This window comes from Chaetura pelagica, unplaced genomic scaffold (genome assembly GCF_000747805.2).
Source record: "Chaetura pelagica isolate M959 unplaced genomic scaffold, ChaPel_1.0 scaffold213, whole genome shotgun sequence".
Classification (NCBI taxonomy): domain Eukaryota; kingdom Metazoa; phylum Chordata; class Aves; order Apodiformes; family Apodidae; genus Chaetura; species Chaetura pelagica.
Genome location: NW_009952597.1, coordinates 1,046,867 through 1,054,708, shown reverse-complemented (window position 1 = coordinate 1,054,708; position 7,842 = coordinate 1,046,867).

The window sequence follows — 7,842 nt, the reverse complement described above, 5'->3', positions numbered from 1 at the left end:
CTCCAGCACCAGGAGAGGTTTTTCCAATCACCAGAGCACGTTCATACCCCTACCTATAGGTACCGCCTATAGGGACCGGCTATAGGAGTTTTAGGGGGATTTTTGACGGCCTGGAGCTAATTGCAAAGAAAATTAATTAGAAAGAAAGCCCTGGTGATTTCATTTAGGCTCTGAGCTTTGCAGGGTCCTTCCCACCCTGAGAAACGGTTTTGGCATCAGAGGGGCTGTCAGAGTCAGCACGAGCTGATGGAGGGACGGACAGAAGAACGGATGGATGAACAGATGGACAGACAGAGGAACAGGAGCAGCAAAGAAGGGGCTGGGGGCCGGGGTCGGTGCAGACTCCCCCTCCCACCGAGCTGGGTGATCCCAGGGGATCAGCCCCGGCAGGAAATGTCCCATCCTGCTCACACGCCGCGGCCGCAGCTCCGGGCTGGGGGATGAAGAAACCAACCTCGGGCAGACAATAAACCCCGCGGGGCATAAATCAGCGCCCGGGGCCGGCGGGACGTGCCGCTGCTGCTCATGCCCAGGGAAATGAGAGAGGAGACCGGCTGAGCTCCCTCAGCCCCTTCTGCCAGGGGCCGGGCTGGGCACAGGGGTTTGCAAACCAGACCACTGTGCAGAGCTCTGCCCAGAGCCAGGGGCTCAGCTTCCCTTCTCCTCCCATCTTGGCTGAGCACCTGCACAGCTCAGTGCACGAATGGAAGGGGGGATGGTTTTGGGGCTGCCTGGCTTGGCTGCGTTTGTTCAGCTCTAATCTGACAGCACCAGGTTTACAAGACAGAGCAAAACCTCACAGCACCTCACTCCTTGTGGGATGTGTGCCCTTGCCCAGACCCCATCAGCTCCTGCCAGCTACCTTGGGAATTTAAGCCAAGGAGGCAAGTGTGGTGGGGGTTCCCCAGCCTCTGGTTGGCACCCAGACGGTGCGAGGGCCCTACAAAAGGAGCAGGAGGAGCTGCAGCATATGTGTGCTTGCCTTTTCACAGCCCACCAGTGAGGCCCTGCTGCCTTGGAGCTTGCCAGGCAGCATTACTCACTGCCTTCTGCAGGGGTTCTCCCCATGAGCTGGTTTCTCCCCCTCTGAAGCCCCAGGTACGGAGCCAGGGGTGTCCTATAAAAGCCACCACACTCAGAGGAGCTTCTTGGCTCCCAGATGCACCTGGTGTTCACTGAGCCATGGGGAGATGCTGCAACCAAACCCCTCATGGCAAATAACAAGCCTCTGACTTTTACTGTCCTGTCTAAAATTACATGAGCCGCTTGGTAGGGATTTTAAAACCACACAGCCCCTAAAATCCCCATTTTGGGGGACAAGGAGGTTCCCTCTCTGCTGTTTCTGTTATGGGTGCAACAAGGCCATGCTGGGGTATCCAAAGATACTTTTATGGCTTAGATGGCTGTGGGGGACCACAGGGAGATGAACCCATGAGGAAAAAACTTCCAGAGTGCTTCCCAAGGGCAGTGTTAGACCCAAATGACATTGTCCACCCTCCTTAGTGCTGTTGGAGCATGGGCAGGATGAACCACCTCCTGTCTGATGGGGCCACGGGGGGGCAACCTGTAAGCTGGGCTCTCCCTGAGTTTTGCTGGGCTCTTCAATTTTTTAAGCTGGCCCTGAATAATTCAGCTCTGCTGTAGTTGGCTCAAGGTTGGTGAGCTTGGATGCTCCTTGAGTTTCTGCTTGACCCACTTTAGCAGCTGAGGAAACCTGCCAGGCATGATGCTCTGAGGGGCAAAGCTGGCACAGACACCCCTCCACATACACAGCCCCATCCCAGGGTCTCCCCCTACACCCCCACACCACAACAATACAACCCACAGACCACCTCTCACCCACACCACAGCTTTCCAGAGGGATTTTTGCCTCGGCCCCACGGCTCCTGGCACAAGCACGAACATCCCAGCAGCATTTCCCAGATTACGAGGAGGGATTTGCTCAGCTCCATGAACCAGCACACACCCTGTGGCTGCCTCACCACAGCTCCTTGCTATTCAGAACCTCACCTCACTCTCCTGGAGCCCTGGTCGAGCACTGATTAATCCCAATGGGTGGAATAAGACACTGCTGATTCCTTTGGCTTGGAGATGTCAGGTGAGGCCAGTCCAGAAACTGTGTATTGCTGTTTTTTTGTTTTTTTTTTTTCTCTTGACCTTCCAGCAGAGTCAGATTTTAACAGTCATCACTGTTACAGACATGAGAAGAAGGAGAGAGTTTTCAGGTGTCTGCATCCCACCACACTGTCAGAAACATCAAGCATTAAATCCTTGGGCAAGGTGGGAAGTGGCTGTCCCTGCTGTCCCCATCCCTGTTAGCAAAGCCAGGAGCCATCCCTTGGTTAAGGAGCACCAAAACCTGACTCCTTACCCAAACTGTGCTCACCCTACCAGCCTGCCCTGGGCTTTCCATGTCCCCTCTGTGTGAGGTGGGGTGGGTGACACCACACCTGAGATTGCTGAGAGGAGGGGACCAGGCAAAGGGATGAAACACCTGAACTCTCCCCTCCCTTCATCCCCACACTCAGTGCTCCTGGGAGCACTGCATATCCATCTCTTCCACTTCACAAGAAGATGAGGCCCTTCCCCAGCCTGCAATTCCCTCTTGGGAATCTAAATAACATTTCATCCTTTGCATCCTTCCCCAGGATCTGCTCCCAGCACTGGCTGAACTCTCTGTGCTGGCACCGGGAACACCCTCGGCAGTGCTGGCTTTGGACAGAGAGGGTGGGGATTAACCAGGGATGTTGTCACTTGGCTGGAGTCACACTCCAGGGATTATCAGGGTCTGTGAGGAGTAGCCAGGGAATTTGTTCAGTGCAAGTGGAGGGGCTTGTTGCAATCCGATTGCAGGGAAAAGAAGTCCGTGGTGCTGGAGGGAGCTCAGCACTGGAGGCCACAGGGATTAACTGGGTTTTCCCCAAGCTTTGCAATAGGGATCTAAATGCTCTGGGGAGATGCAGGGGCTGAGCTGAGCATCAGCTTTGGGGCACCCAGCCTTTGTCCCAAGGCCAAGAAACAACTTCTTCCAGGTGGATGCCCTGACTCTCCTGCAAGGGGTTACTCTGTGCATCCCTCCTGTCCCCAAACCAGCTAACCCAGCCTGGGAGAGCTGGAGAAACCCAGAGAGGATACCCACAGCCTTTGCGTTTCCCCTCCCTGCCTTGTTTGTTGGAAGAGATTTGCATCCATCACTAATTAATCCAAGATGAGCTGCTAATTCATCTCCTTGATTGCAACTTTGCATAATTGCTGCCCGCACAGGCAGAGCGGCAGGACGGGATAAAAAAGGAGACAATCAGAGGCAGGCGTGGAGGGCTGGATCAGTCCTCTCCCACTCACCAGGCTATTTAAAGACTCAGACTGAGAGAAAAGATTGTTCTCTGGGAGGAGAGAATGGTGACAGCCACCCTTGGATGTGTTTTCCCCCCCGACTCCGTGCTGGGCTCAAAAAGGGTCTCGCCAGCAGCAACAAAGCCAAGCCCTTCCCAAACCCAAACCATGAGTCCCCAGCAGTGCAGCCCCTTTGGTGATTCCCATCGTGCTACCACACCCTGCCCTCCTGCCCATGCTTCCCTTTCTCCAGTGTCCAAGCCCTTGTCTGTAGGTTTCAGAGTGAACACTCCAACAAGTCAATCAGGGCAAATACCTTCCCAAGTGCTCCGTGCTGGCTTTGGACAGAGAGGGTGGGGATTAACCAGGGATGTTGTCACTTGGCTGGAGTCACACTCCAGGGATTATCAGGGTCTGTGAGGAGTAGCCAGGGAATTTGTTCAGTGCAAGTGGAGGGGCTTGTTGCAATCCGATTGCAGGGAAAAGAAGTCCGTGGTGCTGGAGGGAGCTCAGCACTGGAGGCCACAGGGATTAACTGGGTTTTCCCCAAGCTTTGCAATAGGGATCTAAATGCTCTGGGGAGATGCAGGGGCTGAGCTGAGCATCAGCTTTGGGGCACCCAGCCTTTGTCCCAAGGCCAAGAAACAACTTCTTCCAGGTGGATGCCCTAACTCTCCTGCAAGGGGTTACTCTGTGCATCCCTCCTGTCCCCAAACCAGCTAACCCAGCCTGGGAGAGCTGGAGAAACCCAGAGAGGATATCCATAGCCTTTGCGTTTCCCCTCCCTGCCTTGTTTGTTGGAAGAGATTTGCATCCATCACTAATTAATCCAAGATGAGCTGCTAATTCATCTCCTTGATTGCAACTTTGCATAATTGCTGCCCGCACAGGCAGAGCGGCAGGACGGGATAAAAAAGGAGACAATCAGAGGCAGGCGTGGAGGGCTGGATCAGTCCTCTCCCACTCACCAGGCTATTTAAAGACTCAGACTGAGAGAAAAGATTGTTCTCTGGGAGGAGAGAATGGTGACAGCCACCCTTGGATGGGTTTTCCCCCCCGACTCTGTGCTGGGCTCAAAAAGGGTCTCGCCAGCAGCAACAAAGCCAAGCCCTTCTGGTGCTGAGGAAACCATGAGTCCCCAGCAGTGCAGCCCCTTTGGTGATTCCCATCATGCTACCACACCCTGCCCTCCTGCCCATGCTTCCCTTTCTCCAGTGTCCAAGCCCTTGTCTGTAGGTTTCAGAGTGAACACTCCAACAAGTCAATCAGGGCAAATACCTTCCCAAGTGCTCCAGGCTTGTCCCCCACACACTGGGTACATTAGATGTGGCCATGAAGGCTGTTAAATGCCCCCCACTCTCCCCCAGAACAAGGCCCAGAGGACAGGAAGCCAGGTCTACCAACAAGGCACTACCTCCCTGGGAAAGAAACCCATGGGGCAAGGGAGGCCAGGCAGCACGACCCAGTGCCAGCAGTGAGCAGAGCCCCCCGAGCCAACCTAAGCCCCCAGCAGCACAATTAGTGGGGAAAAACCTCTGCCTTTCCTGCTGGTGACACACAGAACTGGTCCCACAGGGCTCAGGGGCTGGGTGGGCACCCAGGGGCGATGCAGCCAGTGCCAAACAGGCAGGCAAGGTGCAATGAAATTGATGCTGATATCGGCTTATGGGTTTATTCTGCCACCCTCCTCTTCCTCCTCCACTCACATCCCACCCACAGACCTTTCTCCTCACCAGTTGAACACTTCCACAGCCCCCCCAGCACCCCAAACCCTGAGCGACAGGGCAGCAAACCACAGCAGTCAGGGCAGCCCTGCGCTCCCTCTTCGCGTCTCGGCTCACGAATGAAAGGAGCTACTTTCAGCTCCAGCCTTTTCTGTAGGAAAAATGCAGCTCCCAGCCTGGGGGCCCCTTCCTCAGCCCCATGGCAAGGGCTGAAAGGGAGCTTGGAGGGGAGGGGGGGGGAGAGCTGGTTGGCCCTCCTCACCCCTCTTAATCAGCTGGGGCACGCATGAAGACTAAGGCCATGGTGGAGCTTTCAGCACTATTGACACACACGGCACGTTAAACGCCTTATGGGGGATTTGCATAAGCTTGGTGAGGGAGGAAGAGCAGGGAGAAAAGTGTTGACAATGGGAAAGTAAATGCATTAAAGTGCTTAGGAAAAAAAAAATCTGATAAAGGAATAAACCAGTTAAGGGAATATATTACTTGTAGCCCAGTTATTTAAATCCTGCCTTATAGGAAATCCTCTTAAAGCGATCACCTGATTGTATGTTAAATTCCTAATTGAATCATAAAAGAATTATGTATTTCTTCCATAAAGGCACAGAGATGGGAGCCCATGTGGATGTTAGCTCAGGGGAGGGGTTGCAGGAGAGGGGTCCTGGAGCAGCAGCATCATCCAGGAGGGATGTGATGGGAGATCTGGGGCCGAAAGAGGATACAGGGCAGGGAGGGATGCACAGGGAAGGGAAAGGCTGCAGCTCCGACTGCCTTTGAGGGCTTTGCTGGGAGGGGATTGAGGAGTGATAATGCCCAGGGGGAGGGTGGCAGAAGGACCCGATGGACCTTCAGGGCTCCTCCAGCCCCAGTTGCTGTGACAGCATCGGGCTCACAAAGGATGAAAAATGCACCAACTGTGACTCCTGATGGGAACACAGCAACTCCAGCCACCCAGAATCCAGGCAAAGGAGACTTTGAGGGGGTTACAGCAGCCCCTGAAGCTGCTGAGGAGCAAAGAGGGGGACCCCCAAGTCTGACTATGGGGTAACTCCACTGCTGATGCAGGTCCTACCTGAGAGGCACTGCCCCTGCCCTCTTGCCCCCCAGTTTTCCCAGCCAGGGCTGAAGGTGATGCCCGCCTGGCCCCTCCTGCTGCCCTTCCATCCTGCCTCCAAGTTATAAATAAGATGCAAAAATAAAAATAAACAAACCCCATCACCTGGCAAACAAGAGGTGAGAAAGAACAGCAGGACCACAGAGCCTGCACCAGGGCAGTGGGGGAGCAGAGAAAAAGAAACAGAAAAGCTAAAAATAGCCCTGGGAGCTGCTTTCTTCCTGGAGATCATTTTTCTACCCAGCCATCTCATTTCATAAACAGGATTATTTATTTATTTCTCCCCCTCTTTCCTCTTTTTTTTTTTTTTTTTTAATTTTTTATTTTACTCAATCCTGCCAGTTCACCCCTCCCCACATCTCTTCAAAGAGCAAGTTAAAAAAAAACAACAACCAAACTAAACCAAACCACCCAAAACACACAGAGACACAAAAAAACTCAAACCCCAACCAACTCCAACCTCTTTGATTGCTCCAGCAAAGGGCTGCGTTGCTGCAGCTCTTTATAGGTAATTGAATATCCCAGAGTGCATCTGCTAATGCAAACTCTGAGCTCAATAAACGGCAGCAGAGAGCTCGGGGAGGCAGCAGCTGAGAAAACAAAGCAAGCAGAGCCCAGAAAAGCCCAGCCCTGGCCAAGCTCAGGGCTGCCAGAGGCTTTTTATTAAGCAGAATTGGATTGCTGGGGCCAGGGTGAGGTCCCACTCCTGGGTGAGAGCGGGAGCTGGCAGAGAGGCAAGGTTTGCAAGGAGGTGGTTATGGAATTATTCTCACTGCAGTGCCCTTTCTGGAGCAGAGCTTGTGCATGGCAACGAGGAGTAATGCCCCCAATTCTCAGGGGACACCCCTGTCCCCCTTAACCTGGCAGGTCCCCCACAGCCCAGAGCAGCTTCAGCCATACAGAGGAGCTCGTGGTTTTCACAGAATCACCAAGGCTGGAGAAGACCTTTAAGATCATCCAGTCCAGCCTATGACCAGCACCACCACATCAGCTGGACCATGGCACTAAGTGCCACCTCCAGCCTTTCCCTGAACACATCCAGGGACGGTGCCTTCACCACTTCCCTGGGAAGTCCATTCTGACGTCTAATCACCCTCTCTGTGAAGAAGTGCTTCCTAATATCCAAACTAAACCTCTCCTGAAGCAGCTTGAGGCTATGCCTTCTTGTCTTGTTGCTAGTTACCTGGAAGAAGAGCTGTTTGCATCTCTAGTGGTGCCTGTACCTCGATCCAGCATCCTCCAGCAGCAGCCAGGGACATCAGGGACGACAGGAGCAGTTAATTTGAGCCTGCAGAGGCCATCTTTCCTTGCGTGTGTTGTTTAGTTTCCAAATAGACTTTTAATAACCAATTTCAGTTGGTAAAAAGAAATAGCTGCATCCTGACCTCTTGAAATGCAAATTGCTTTTCATCCTAGGAGACAAGAAAGGCTGTTTCTATGTGAAGCGTTAAAGAGGAGCGAGATAAGGTCTCCGGGCTCTGCCTCCCTGCTTTCATTTTCAGCTTGTGTTCGGGTGAGGAGACAAGAGATGCTTTCTGCAGCTTCACCCAGCTTGCTGCCCAGACAGAGCCAGCACCGAGTGCTGAAGAGCTGGGGGGTCCCTGTGGGGCACCTGGAGCAGAGACCCCTCCACCTTGATGGGGGAGGTCACAGCGTAGGGTTGGTATTTCC